The sequence below is a fragment of the Sinocyclocheilus anshuiensis genome, unplaced genomic scaffold, assembly GCF_001515605.1.
Source record: "Sinocyclocheilus anshuiensis isolate Anshui unplaced genomic scaffold, SAMN03320099.WGS_v1.1 scaffold51, whole genome shotgun sequence".
Classification (NCBI taxonomy): domain Eukaryota; kingdom Metazoa; phylum Chordata; class Actinopteri; order Cypriniformes; family Cyprinidae; genus Sinocyclocheilus; species Sinocyclocheilus anshuiensis.
In genome coordinates, this window is record NW_015548296.1 from 435,151 (window position 1) to 450,311 (window position 15,161).

At 37.1% G+C, this 15,161-nt stretch overlaps 1 protein-coding gene across 5 annotated transcripts in view; it reads left to right on the forward strand.

Moving 5' to 3' along the window:
• The first annotated feature begins 4,898 nt into the window (after nucleotides 1–4,898).
• The window catches only part of atp2b4 (ATPase plasma membrane Ca2+ transporting 4), a 108,837-nt gene continuing 98,574 nt past the window's right edge, over nucleotides 4,899–15,161 (forward strand). For 4 of the 5 annotated variants that reach the window (XR_001630506.1, XM_016443641.1, XM_016443640.1 and 1 more), the window contains exon 1: nucleotides 4,899–5,341. The gene's annotated coding sequence lies outside the window, so the exon portion shown is untranslated. Of the gene's footprint in view, nucleotides 5,342–5,995; nucleotides 6,028–15,161 lie in introns of those variants that run through there. The other variant, XM_016443638.1, reaches the window with a different exon arrangement.

Genomic DNA, 15,161 nt, shown 5'->3' on the forward strand with positions numbered 1-15,161 from the left:
TAGCAACCCAGATTCTTTATACGCTTGACAATAACTATCCCCGTGAAAATGTTTTTAATAAAACATTTTCACATTAGTCCCATGGTATCCCATAAAACTGTAAAATGACTTCCGTAGATTGTGGATAGCCTACTACACTACACTACACTTTCATATGAAAACTGGATGAGAAAGGGTGTTAATGGAGGGAATTTTTAACCTTGAAGCTTTCACACCACATGAATGACACTCTTTGGGGTGTTAATCTGGGCCAAAACTAGCATGTGTTTCTATGTGCTTCACGCTGTGGTATTTTAGTGTTAGGGGCATGAATTTGTTAGGCAAATAAAAAGTTGCCAAGAAGAACTGGAATGAGTATGGCAGTATATGGTACTTTCAAGATTTCAAGGTTTGTGAAATAAATCTAGAAGATAAATCCCTCAAAAACAGAAGCACTATGAAAATAAAGATACACCTACAATAGAGAGACTGCAAATGTGTCCATTTTTCTATGAAAAAATGTGCAGAGATAATATACATTCTATTTGTGTGACTACAGTATGTTTACATTATGTAAAGCCATTCAGTATGTGCTAAGTGCTGTTGAGAGTGATTTGATGGAAACTTTAGTTCTAAAGCATGACAGGTCTGCTTCATCAACCAGCTGATCTAAAACCATCACAGATACATTAGCAAAGAGCAGATAAATGCCATGAATTGTCCTGTAGACAGATTGAGAAATATTTCAAGTATCTTTAAATCTAAGGAAAGGGTTTCAGAAAACATTTTCAAAGCTAAGCATTTTAGTTTTTCTTGTCAGCTATCTTCAGTAGGGTGCCAGCTATAGTGAGACAAATCATGCCACAGCCTGTGTGTGCATAGCAGAGGCAAAACCCCAACACCCAAGAGCCCTGTTTTCTGAAGACTCCCTCTAGAGAAAAACATAAGTAATAAAAAAAAAACTACAGTGCTTTGGCACTGACAGGTAAACAGTGTGTCTGCTTTCTGCAAACATCCTTATATCTGACACTGTACATGTGAATTCTAACCCACTGACAAAATATGTAATGTGAGTCAATGACATGATCAATTTATTTAAACAAACATTAAAAATACAGTTCATACTTAGAGTGACTTGAATACACCTTATTTATAATGCACATGCTTTCATTTGAATGAATTAAAAATAATTTTGACTTTTTTTTGGGAAAGTAACATGAAAAAAGGAATAACTGTTTAAATAACCTTATTAATAACCTTATTAATAAGGAATACTCTTATTAAAATGATTAAATTCATGGATTTTGCATAGTCATGTATTATTATTGTTATTTCTTTAAAAGTACAAATATATATTTTAACAAAATTACTTTACAGCCTACTAATCTTTGAAAAACGGTTGTCCGTCAAATAAAAGTGCTGACCCTGCAGGCCCTCATGACTGTGTGTCAAGGTCAGTAAGTCTGACCTTGAAGGAAATGTTAGTTCTGGATGTAAAATGTCATGTAGTGAAAAATATACGTTCGTTTAGTAATACAGATTAAAATGTGGGTATGCTTATGTACATACAGTGAGATGTACAGAAAATATTTTGAAATTTTATTTAATGGTTACACCACATAAGTGAATAAACTGAAATCAAACATGAATACAAAACGTGCATTACTAATAATTTGGCACATGTTTTACATTAGGCTTTGCATGTGACATTTCCTATGGATATGCCAGTACACGTGTATGAAGAATTTCAGTAAAAAAAAATAGCCCAGTCACATCATTTAAATATTATTATAATTTTAGGCAGCCAATTGAATATTGCAATAAGCCCATAGCAATAAAAACACACCAAGAGAACATCATGGTAGAAAATACAGTGTTCATTTCAACTGCTCTAGATTTTATGTTCAGCTGTTCAGTACTTATGACCCTGCACTGTTTCAGCCCATTTTCTCTCTAATATTTGGCAAATGAGGATGTAAAGGCAATATTTTAAAACACAAAGGAAAATTAAAATTGAGAAAAGCCGTTAAGGCTTCAGGCATTATTTCTCAGTCTGCAAGGAGACATCTCATTTACCGTTTGCCTTCACTCTGCAACATTAAAATTTGAAAAGCAACACAGACTATTTCTTCTCACTTTTCTAAACATTTCCCCTTGTCTCTGGATGGGCTGCCTGCTTACTCTGCCCTTGGACTTTTTTTTGCAGTTCTGGGATTCCCGCAGCTCATTACAAAAACACACTCAATACTTTTATATTTTCATATTTGGGTTACTTAGAAATCTACAAAGATGTTTTTGAACTGCTCTCATCAACACGTTTGTCCTTTGGTGCATCTTAGAGTCATTTGGGTGCTTTAATAGCGCAAGCAAAAGCAGGCTGTTTATTTGAGAGCTCTGTTTAAAAGACTCCATTAGAGATGAATATCATTACTATAACAGAGCTAAGACTGTTTGTCTTAATTGTTTATTTAATTGACCTTGCAGAGCTGGTTAATGAAACCTAAAAGAGGCAAGACTATTTTTGTGGCATAGCTGAGATGAACCATAAGGTTTGGATGAGTCATCTTTTAGCCCATTAGCAGTGACGGTCCATACATCATAAGAAAGCATTGCACTCGTCACTTTAAAGAACATCTTTGACCATCTGTGCAATGTGGCTGTACTGTGGCATTCATACATCATCATCTATCCCATGTGTGTTTGGTAGGAGGACAATCAACGGTTTATTCTTGGATGCCGGCTGCATTCTCCAACCTTCTGCCATCTACTGCTGCCACAACATCACCTGTATCAAATGTAAATATGCCATTCTGAAGTCAGATCCATGAGTTATAGGAGCAAAAATAAGGCACACACTGTCCTTTGGAGTGTCTCCCTACGCTTCACACCATACATGTCAAATTTCTGCTTTCCAAGGGGAACATTTGTGTTTTGCGAATCTACACTTTCTTAATGTAGTCCTTCATATCTGTTGACACCCTGTGTGCGTAAATACTGGTATTTAAAATAGCCTCGAGCAAGGACGTGAAGTGTAGACAAACAAATAACAGAAAATCAAATAGAGCCAGATGATGATTTACAATATGCCATTGAAGGAACACTGATATTAGTTTTGCAACTCTCTATTCGGCCTGTTAACTTTTAAGCGGTGCCTCAAGATGCGAGGAGAAGAGGATTATGACACATAGTTTTAGTTCTTCTTGGCATTTGAATAAATGATGACTTTGCACAGTGTTGCATGACTGATGTTGCAATATCATCAACCGTGGGCATCTAATCTTATAAAATGATCAAAAGCAAATGTCTGTGCAGCACCAGTGCAACATTGTGCCCTCTTGGTTTTCATTAGGACTGAGTCGTTGAAATTTGTTGAATATAATTTTGGAATAATGATATCAGTGTGAAGATTTACTCTTTTTAATCTATTTTGGTTGCATTGTGCCCTACACCATGTGCCCTACCCTACATGTGACATAGATCTGAATTTCATATTCAATCTATGTGACATTCAGGTCTAGCTGCTTCAATTCCTATCTTCTCTTAAGCATTAATATCAAATTCTTAGCACTTTCATCTCAGAAAGGCAGAGGTTTTTATTTTTAAACAGGATTACAGCTTTTCTATGTAAACCAAACAGTGGCAATAATTGTGAAACTCATAAGGCCTCAGCCTCATTATATGTGCCACAGTCACAGAACTGTCCAAGGAATAAAAACATCTATGAATGTGCAGTCACCCTTTTAAGAATATGCAATAATGGCAGAAATATAGGTAACCATGGCTATCAAACGGTAATGGGCCACCTGTGGGCTATTGGTTCAGTGAGGAAGCCAGTAGTTTCAAAACATTGACGAGATCGCATGTCTGGATAGAATAAAAATGCTGATTGTTCACCACTATGTAGGCCGATTTGACTACAGTTCTCTAGTATCATGTTACAATTCTCAGTTATCACGCCCTTACATTAGAGTCACAAAAAAGAGGTGTGAAATGTGATAAAGTTTAAAATAGCCTACCTCCCATTCTCATTTTGAAATATGTATTTTGAGCATCTGACAAATATAGGTCTTTCCAATGCCCAAAACTGTTGAAAATAAACATACTAAAATCCAAAATTAGATTTTTGTCTTTCTTCTTTTGCATTTATATTTAATAGACATTGGCAAACCAACTCAAGATGAATCTACTGGACTGGAGTGATGTGAATTTTGAAGCAGCAATGCAAGTTGATATATAAGGACTACAACTGTCCTCTGACTTCTCAAACTGGTAAACACACATACATGTGGTAGTTGTAGTCCTTCTGTAGAAACGTGTTAGCAACTATTTTTTTTTTGCAAGGCTAAAAAAAGTTCTGACTGGAAATGCTAAATCTATTTTGATTTTCAGGACTAGAAGTTAAACAGCTCTATTTAGCTTAGCTACACCACTGGCTTTATGACTAAAATCGGGGTCTTTTCCAACCATCTGTAAATATTTAAGTCGTGTAAAAATATCCCTGCTCCACAGTGTCGCACCACTGCGTCCATAGTTACATACTTCGCTTTACAATTTACCCTGTCTAGCAACTCTCGAGTTGTTGGGAATTCCAGGATCTGACCATTCATTTGCTTCAATTTTCCTTATGATCCACCTTAAATGACTGATCCCACACAAGTCCCTCCCTCTCCCAACCCTCAGACTGAATCTCTAACTTCCCTCTTTCGATTTCCAGCCACGGCAACCAGTGATTTAAACGGTCTTTTTCGTTGCGCGGTGAAAGATTGCGTTTATCCGCACTTTTCCCGGCGGTTAAACGGGGATTAAAGAAATAGAGCAGTTAACACGTAGAAGACAAGATTGAAAACCAAACAAAACTTGTATCTGTTGCGTTTGCGTTCCGTAACCAAGGCGGAACATAATCTGTTGCGTTTGCGTTCCGTAACCAAAGCGGAACATACCTCAATTCCTCTTGTGATTATTTCCTCTGTTCTCTGGACGAGAAAAGGCTGTTGGATTGGGCTCGAGCAGACGGGCTTCTTACTTCTGAGCGGCGAGATATAAGAAGTTTATATATTTTTAGCCTAAACGCGGAGGTCACATTTTACATGTAGGAAAAGTGACTAATTCCATCCTGCTGGTTGACTGGCACCAATTCTAAAGATAGTTTCCAAATGCAGAGTAAACAAACGGTTTGCAAGCGAAGAAAGACATTGCCTATCCGTGCAAGCGTTTACTTAGAGACCCTTTGCGTCTTTCTTCATTGGGAGTTTTGAGGAGAAGGCTTGTTTTTGAGGAGCAGGGCTTGTTTCTCGATGCACTGAATGAGGAGGAACGTCCCATGTGCGGCTTTCACTCTTTCTGGCAACCCTTCAGCCCCAAGGTAGGTTTGTTATTTTTCCCGTTTTATTCTATTCATCTCCTTCACTTTGATTTTCATATCCACTGGTGTGCGCGTGCATGTTCCATCGTGTAAACATTCCTCAGAGCCACGCCGTATTTGCTCACGAGACCTGTTTTTGCCGGTTGCAAGTAATCATTTCTGCACAGCTTTTCAGTGAGCGATTTAATCGTTTACAGATATTACACTAGTTGACTATGAAAATCGCTTTTTTGTTATTCCAGTACCGTAGTACAACTGGCTATTTCACGTAAACGCTACACGTATCGTTTTTTTTTCTTTCGTTATTAATGCATATTGGCGTATTTTAGTGCCATTTCATCAATCCTGTCAGCGCAGTCATATACCGTTGAGGTGTGCACGTTTTGCACTACTGGTTAATAGGGGTTTTTAATGGGCAGAAATAAACGGGTACATTTCATGTGAAGAGTAAAGAGGCTCTCTTGCTGATTGATTAAGAGGTAATCAGTCGATCCCTCTGACGTCACCCCCTTGAGTAAAGTCCACCGCGCCTCTCTCCTCTCTCGCGCGCCTCTCTGGGTGTGTCCTCGTGCTATTGCGTCGAAGGGGAAACCCTGCAATTTGCTTCGATTCTCTGTCCTGTGAGGAGAGCAAAACCTGCCCAGTGGTGTCAGAAAGAGAGGAACACGAGGCACATACGCTTTCTGGTTTGTGTTATGTTAAGATATGAATGTTAAATGAAGATTCATGTGCGATATCAACGGGTTGAAGCTCTCCGTCACCTTCAGGTGTCTTGTGATCCTTAGACTCAGCAGCCTGAGGGGGTGATAAAGCGGCGACTGTAGCCGTGACAACGTCTCGAAACGTGAAGAAATAAGCTTTGAAATGTCAAAAACGGTATAAGCCCCCCTTATAACATCAGGTTTTAGTATTAAAGAAGTAATTCACCTATAAATGAAGGTTTAGCAGTACGTTGGGGACGCCAGTCAGTATTGACTTGCATTGTATGTTTTCCCATACAATGAGAAAATGTGAGGCTGCCATTCTGACAAAGAGCCTTTGTGTTTCGCGTAAGAAAATTGGTCAAACAGGTTTTACACAGCATTAGCGAGAAATTATTTAATTTTCAGATGAACTATTCGACGTTGAAGCTGATGTTGCATATTTGTGTAAATGGTAATCTTGAGGGCCTCTTGAGGACTTTTGACCCTCAAAAGGTCAGGTTGTGTTTATTTTTTTAGGTTTCAACTTGTTTTCCCCCCTGGCAAAAATGTTATCTAGATGTTTTGGAGGGCTGATAGTCCTGTGACACAAATCATAGCAGTTAGTTTGTTTACAATGTCACATTCACAATTTTAGGCCCACAGGGGATGTTCACAAGCTAATCTTCTGTTGGTGTGACTGAGCATGATTTATTTTGTGGAAATTTATGAGAGATGTTTAGTATGCCCACAAAATAATCAGAAGAGAAAGGTCAGTCATTATGAAATCTGCTGTGATCACATTTAAACTTATCCCTGCAGATCCACTGTAATCAAGGAGAATCTATCCCAAGGCTGAATGACTGTTGTTAACCAAATGAGAGTGATTGAAACTCAGTGTCATGCGATAGATTTGCAAACAGTAGCCTACACTCTGCGTGTTTAAATGTGGAGCGTTGTGTGTGTTTGTGCAAATACCGCTCATGTTTCAGGGGAGTTTATTAGTAATTGCGAAGAACCTTCTTGAGGACATCAGTAAGCAGATATCACCGCTGAACAATACCACTTGTGTATGCGTTCATGTGTGTGGGTGTGCTTGTGCATGCTTTAAACTTTACATAACCTGTAGGGTGGGGGTGTTTGGAGCTATCCAGAAGTTTTTTTCTGTAGTGATTCCTCCAGCCGACTGATGCAATTTATTGTTGTGCATATCAAGCTGTGTTTACCCTGCAGAGCATCTGTTCCCTCTAATTAGGGGAGAATTGTACTGTTCAGCCTCCCTCCTCAGACATGATCATGGGCGCTGGTGGTAACATCAGCCTATACAGCGACTCTGGTCTCCCTGGTGTGACTACTGGCAATAAATGGGAAAGCTATATCTACTAGCTCAGACTGTTGTGCCGAAAACACGACTAGAGGCACTTAATGAGCTGTGGGGGATTGTTTAGCGTGAAACAGTGAGGGGGATGTACCTGTTGAATTGGGCTAAAATGGAAAATAATGCCTTCGTTAGTAGGAGTAGACGCTTCTGCATGCTGTCGCATAATGGTGAAATTTCAAAACATGCTCTGGTAACATTTCACGGAAGAGGCTGAAGGAATGAGTTGTATTTTGGAATTTGTCTAAAAGGAAATCAAACCCATTTTAGGCACCCTTAAATCTTTTAGCATTTTGATATTGTTTAATTACAAGTGATTACTGCTTCCCCTCAAATTCCAATTAGCATTGTATGTAACGTTTTATAATTCCCAAATCATTCCCAAATTTTTAATTATTGGATTTTCTTTTCTTTCTTTTCTTTTCTTTTTTTTTTTTTTTGTAAATCATCATACGCTTCTGCAATATGGTATTGAGAATAGCAGGGGGTGCTTTAAAGTCGGATGTTGTAATAGTCTTCCATATTGTGATGTATATCTAAGTAAAATGGCTTTTTGAATGCTAAAAAATGTATGGCAGGGCTTGGTTTAGTCCATTCGAGTTGATTGGATTGTTGGATCCTTGTTTGTTAATTGCTATGGTCTCATGTAAGTTGTAGATTGCCGGAGGGGAGAAATTATTGTCCTACCTTTGCGCTAGTGCTGACAACATCAAAGTGGACAAGAATTGGTTGTGAGAGGAGGACACTTAGTTATCTTTATTAAAGTTTGAGGTCATATGAATAAATAATGAAGTGCATGGATAAATAATTCATAATAAACAGTGCAATAATATTCAATAAAAAAATAAGAATTGTCAATTCTGTTTGATTTCATGGCAACTTTAATATCACAATGCCCTAGAAAATATCATTTATAGGGCTTTTGATTAAAATATTTAATAGCGATTATTTTCAAATAATAGATCTTATGTGTACTTAGCAAAATGCAATGACACTTCTAGCATGAATTATGCAACAGTGCACTTCTCTTGGTGATTTGCTTGTGATATTTGACGTGTTGAGCTTTGATGAATGATTCAATTCTAAAGAAAAATTCTGAAGGAAGTTTTGACCAGACATTTTCTTTTCTTTTGATTATCGGTTGAAATATGATCCGGACATATTCTTAAAAGATTTTGTGAGATTGACGGCGTTTAGGTAAAACAGGCCGCCAATGAGACTTTAAATGAAAATATATGCAGTAATATATCTTTGACAGAGGAAAACAGAACCAGTGTTTTTTCCTTCGCCATTTCTGTACAATTAGGGTAGACACTCTATTGCCCTTCTATTACACATTAACATCATCTTGCGTCAAAAAAGTGGTTTCATGCATGCTGCTTTTCATTCCCTGCCAGCAGTATGTTACTAAGATTTCTTTTGCATTGTTTTCCCTGTAGTTTGCTTGTATTTAGGACATTAGCACTGCTAAATAGGAGAACATTTGTACCAGGGTTAAGTGTGGCAGTGTAATGATTACAGAGGTCGGGTGATTCTTAGTATCTGCGTGTTGTTTTCCTCTCCCCGGTCAGACAGCATGGCGTGCATGCTCGGGTTTGATGGCAGAACAGCGCAACCAATGAGCCTTGCAGGGATGCCGCGATTCACATTGGCTTAGCTTGGATGAAATAGAGAATGTGCAAATAAATGCATAAATAAGTAATTTTGCATTAGCGGTTGGGTTTAGTGGAGCATGTGGATGTGAGGTTGCCCGGCATGCGGTGGCAGGAGAAAGATCTCTGCTGACTGAGATAAAGAGAGGGGCCTCCCTGTAACAGATGCTCATACTCGTTTGTCTGGAAAAACAAACATGCTTTTTTATTTGTATGTTCCAATCACAGCAAGCTTCAACATTTGTGTTGTTATCACTGGGAGCTAGTGAAAGATGGTTTCAGCCCCCCTCCCAAATCACCCACTCTCAAACTTGTATGTGCTCTCTTGCTTTTTCATCTCGTTTTTTCTCTTGCCTTCATTCACTCACTGCATTACTCTTTCTGTCTGTCTTCTTATCTGTTTCTATTTATCTTTCACCCTCCCACTTCTGTGTGATGTTTAATGCAATACTAGGGGTGTGTTTGTGTGTACAATGATGTTTGAGTGTGCGTGATTGCTGGTGATTCAACAGTCTTTAACTGTGTTTGCAGTTGCATCAACATTAGCTAGTAAGCGAAGAGAGTGTGTGTCCTTAAGTGTGTGTTTGTGTACATGACAGATACCATTACCGTGTACCTATGTGGGTTTCCATAGAGGATGTGTTTCCAGGCTCCGCTTCTGCTCTGCATGTAATCACAGTGCTACAATTGGCTGCTTGGGTAGGTACTGCATTACATAGCAAAGTGGTTGCAGCCTCACCTTCAAAGCTGTGCAAAATCTCTTGAATCTCCCCAAAAAGAAAGTGAAAACAGACACATTGCATGTTAAAGTTTGGGATTGGTCTTTTAAAAAAAAAAAAAAAAATCTAATGAATAATTTTATTCAGCAAGGATATATTAAATTTATCAGAAATTGCAGTAACGAAAATGTCTTTACTGTCACTTTGATCAATTGAATGAATTTCAAATAGGCCTAAATGCCGTTCTTTTGAATTTTCTGTTCATCAAAGAATCCGAAAATAAAATGTATCACTGTTTCCACAAAAAAAAAAGCAGCACAACATTCATATGTTCATATGTTCATATCAGTTCATCATTTCATTATCACGATAAATGTCAAATCTTTGTTTCTTTCAAGTTTAAAGGCAGATCTTCTCCTGAGTGAATATGCATGAGTAAACTTGATTGTTCATGGCACAGTGAGAGACCGATCAGCGAGTAAATGCATTTGCTCGCGCTGCGCTGCCATTTGAGCCAAGCTTCTATTTGGTCCATGTGGTGCCATTAACGTTTCGTTCTGCTTTTGGCACATTAACATTATATCGAAGATTTATAGAACATTTGTTATTGTTCTATCTAGGGAAAAATATTATTTATATAATATTATTGTGATAATTATTATTGTTATCATTTTATCGCCCAGCCCTATTGATAATAATAAGATATGATTCTTGAGCACCAAATCAAAATATCAGAAAATTCACAGTTTGTCATTTTAAAATGTTATAATATAAATATATTATAAATATTTTAAATTGTAACAGTGTTTCAATGGGATACTATTTTTACTGCATTTTGATCAAACAAATGCAGCCTTGGTGAACATGAGAGAAAATTTACTGACCCCAAAACTTTTGAACAGTAGTATGGCAGAAAGTTTATTTAAAATGCATCACACACAATTTCAGAATTATTTTAGGATGCACAATAATGCATTTTTAAAAAGAAAACTCAATTTTGTTTAATATAAAATCAGTTCTCACACTTGCATAATGCGTATCGCCTTTGTACGGCAGAGTAGTATGTTTAAAAAATTGTCTAAATGCATGCGTATATGTAAATGCTTGCATTAATGTTAATTTTGACAGCTTTAATTAATATACACTACCGGTCAAAAGTTTGGGATCAGAACAATTTTTAATGTTTTTTACAGGAGTTTCATCTCATCAAGGCTGCATTTATTTGATCAAAAATACAGGAAAAAGTGTGATATTGTGAAATATTATTACAATGACATTTTAAAATAACAATAACGTTATTTTATTTTTATTTACATTAAAATCTAATTTATTCCTGTGATGCAAAGCTGAATTTTCAGCATCATTACTCCAGTCTTCAGTGTCACATGATCCTTCAGAAATCATTCTAATACGCTGATTTATTATCAGTGCTGGAAACGGTTGTGCTGCTTAATATTTTTTTTGGAACCTGTGATACTTTTTTTCAGGATCCTTTGATGAATAAAAAGTTAAAAAGAAGAGCATTTATTTAAAATAGAAATATTTTCTAACAATATACACTACCGTTCAAAAGTTTGGGGTCAGTAAATTTTTATTCTTTCTTTTTTTGAAAGAAATTAAAACTTTTATTCAGCAAGGATGTGTTAATTTGTTAAGAAGTGATAGCAAAGATTTATATTGTTAGAAAAGATTTATATTTTGAATAAATGCTGTTCTTTTTAACTTTTTATTCATCAAAGAATCCTGAAAAAAGTATCGCAGTTTCCAAAAAAATATTTGACAGCACAACTGTTGCCAACATTGATAATTCGAATAATAAATCAGCATATTAGAATGATTTCTTAAGGATCATGTGACGCGTTATTCTGGAGTAATGGCTGATGGAAATTCAGGTTTGCATCACAGAAATAAATTATATTTTAAAGGATATTAAAATAGAAACCATTATTTTATATTGTAATAACATTTAGCAAGATTACGTTTTTTTTCTGTATTTTTGATCAAATAAATGCAGCCTTGATGAGCAGAAGAGACTTCTTTAAAAAACATTACAAGTCTTACTGATCCCAAACGTTTGACCGGTAGTGTACATGTAAACTTTGTATGTTGTATACATAAAATATTGTATATCATGAATACATTTATCATAAAGCTGATTGACATGTATTTAAAGTATGTTTTAAAAAAATGTTTATCATACATTAATTAATTAATCATTTATGCAACAGTTATTTCCGGTCCTTGAATTTGATTGGTCGTATATTGGCCTGTATGCTACAGCCTGATGTATTGGCATGTAAATATTGTCTTCTCAACATTTTACACTAATATGTAGTGTAAAATGCTTGCTGTTGTACTGTGTGAGGTTGTCAGGCTTTTAGTGAAAGTGACGTGTGGCGACCCATACTCGGAATTTGTGCTCTGCATTTAACCCATCCAAGTGCACACACACAGTATACACAGTACACACACACACCGTGAACACACACCCGGAGCAGTGGGCAGCCAATGCTGCAGCATCTGGGGAGCAGTTGGGGGTTCGGTGCCTTGCTCAAGGATCTCACCTCAGTCGTGGTATTGAAGGTGGAGAGAGCGCTGGTTATTCACTCCCCCACCGACAATTCCTGAGACAATTCCGACAACACCGACAATTCCTGAGACTAGAACCCACGACCTTCGGGTTACAAGTCCAACTCTCTATCCATTAAGCCACGACTGCCCACGACTTTTAACAAAACAACAAAATTGGATATGCACAAAGCAGCCAAGCAAGTTTTAAGGACCTAATTTACACTCCAAGCGAAGTAGTGCCTTCGAAGGCAGTATATACTTTAACATTGTTAGATCAAATGCACCTATAATATTTATAATATTCTGTTATACTGGTGCTGTATCTTATAATTCACTGAGAGAAACTGGCCTTAGCTCAATGAGACAGCAGCCATACTGGCTTTATCAGAATGATAGCGCTGCTCCTGCAGCCCACGCAGCAATGGCAGTTACATAACGATCACTGATGTCTCCCTGCGCAACTGTTAGAGTCAATCGACAGGTCCCACGTTCAACCTCCACTGCTGGCCTTGTACTGTGGGCCATGGTGGGCGGCATAGTCAATAAATTGAACCTGGGTGGAATTAAATAAAAAACATGACAATAGTGACAAAGGCTTGTAGAGAATGTTCCCAACCAAGCAGCTTACAGAGATTGCATTGTGTCTTTTGAAATGCATCATGTTCCCACTTGTGCTATATTTAAGGAAGAGAATGTCCTAATTGAATGGGGTATTAGTCTGGGGTAGGCTAGTTAGTGATATGGCCATCTGTACTTACAGCCACAGATGTGCAAGAGCCTCAGAGGTAACATTCTTCAAGGGCAACTGAAACTTTGTGTACTTATACTGTCTGTAATTGCAGGCCCAAAACTGATGCTAGAATTGTCATGACTTGTTCTTCAGTTTTATTGCCCCATATTTCATTCCACTTGTATTGAGAGAGATTCACTTTATGTGCTGGCTGTGTTGTAGTCAAAGCTGCTAACAAACAGAAAACAGTGAAATGATAAGCATGGGCTTATCTACTGTCACAAACACCATTCCGCAAGATTTAACTACCTCATCAGCCATTTAATCTCTGTGAGGAATCTGTCTCTGGCATTTTCTGACCAACACTCCCCCCCCCCCTCCTTCATCTGAAAGATGAAAGCTGTCAGATACCCTTTTGAGGCAGTGAGAACGAGATGTGGATGAAGAGAGAGAAGTGGGGTGAAAGGGATTAATGTCTCAGATAGTGTGACAGACCCATTAAACAATTACTGTCAGATTCCTAATTAAATGTTTTAAAAGACAAGGGTAAGGGAGCGCTCAATTACCAAACCGATTGAGGGACTTTGGAATAAACAGTCCTGCAGGTTGACTACAGCACACGACCACCGATGCGTCACAGATAGCCTCTGACTTGTACGTTTACATAAGGGAAATATGAAAGCTTGTTGATGAGTTGCGTTATAGGGGGTATTCATTAGGGATGCAACGATATGAACATTTTGGTTGATACGATCATTCTTTATATTTGAAAGTTGATAATATGTTGGCTGACAAATCTAAATCAAAGTTTTTATGTAATTTTTGAGAGCCTGATTACAAAACAGTACCATGAAAAGCCATGTCCCAAACAACATAAATCAAACATATACAGTACAGCAGATTACTAACTCCTATTACTAACTTTCTTTATCAAAAATAATTGCCTTACAAATAGATAAAATAATGATTAATGCAAACAAGTCATTGGACAGCATTACTTATGTGTAAAGCATCATAATACATGTAAGCAAAACAGAATAGCCTCCGCACAGACTTTGATTTGAATTAAACCATATTTATACATCATAAATGTAATATTACAACTTGTATATACACAAAAATACGCAAATGCACAAGTGAACTTGAACTAAGTTACGTGCTAGTCAGAATGTGTAAATCCTGTTGCGGATGCGCTCTTGGCTTTTGGAAAAAAATGTATTTTTCCATACATTTCTGCCATATGTACATTGACTGACAGTCACCACTGATAAGCTACCACTAAATATTGTAGAAAATTAATTTGCTGTAAAGTTGCTTTGCAATGATTTGTATCGTGAAAAGCGCTGTACAAATAAACTTGAATTGAATTGGCTCTTCCCTTATGCACTGAAACACGGCAAATAAACCAAATTAATTCACAACTTTTTATTATGGTATAGTGTTCTCTTTATAATGTTATGTATATAACATTCCCAATTATAGTTATTAATGTTGTTCATTGCTGTTTGTGCTGCGCGCACTGAAGCTGAAGAGCTGAATGAACATTGGTAAACTGAAGTGCTTTGCTAACAGCTTATTTAACTGGAGGAAATGTATCTTATGTGAGATTAATCAGATATTTATACAACACAAACATATTATAACAACTTGTATATGTACTGTACAAAATGATGCAAATGTACAGGGGAAATCAAACCAAGTTACGTGCTAACCAGAATGTGTAACTCCACTTGTGGATGCTCTCTTACCGTAATAATAATAATTGAATAATTGTCTTAAAGACAATTACAATAAAAGTCTTAATGCAATTGAAGCACTGCTTGAGTGATTACATGAGATGTTCGTTCATGTTTATTTCGCATTAAAACTAGTAATAAAGAGGAAGGGATGATCACGCTCACACACGCGATCTGTCGCGCCACATCAAAGAGCCCCAAACGGCATGTGTTGTCTGAATTCCTGAAAGAATGGAATGATTTGTTCGGTACATGTGTGTACCGATCCGACTGACCTGTACCGAAAAAATGTGTACACCCCTTTTATTTATATATATATATATATATATATATATATATATATATATTATATAT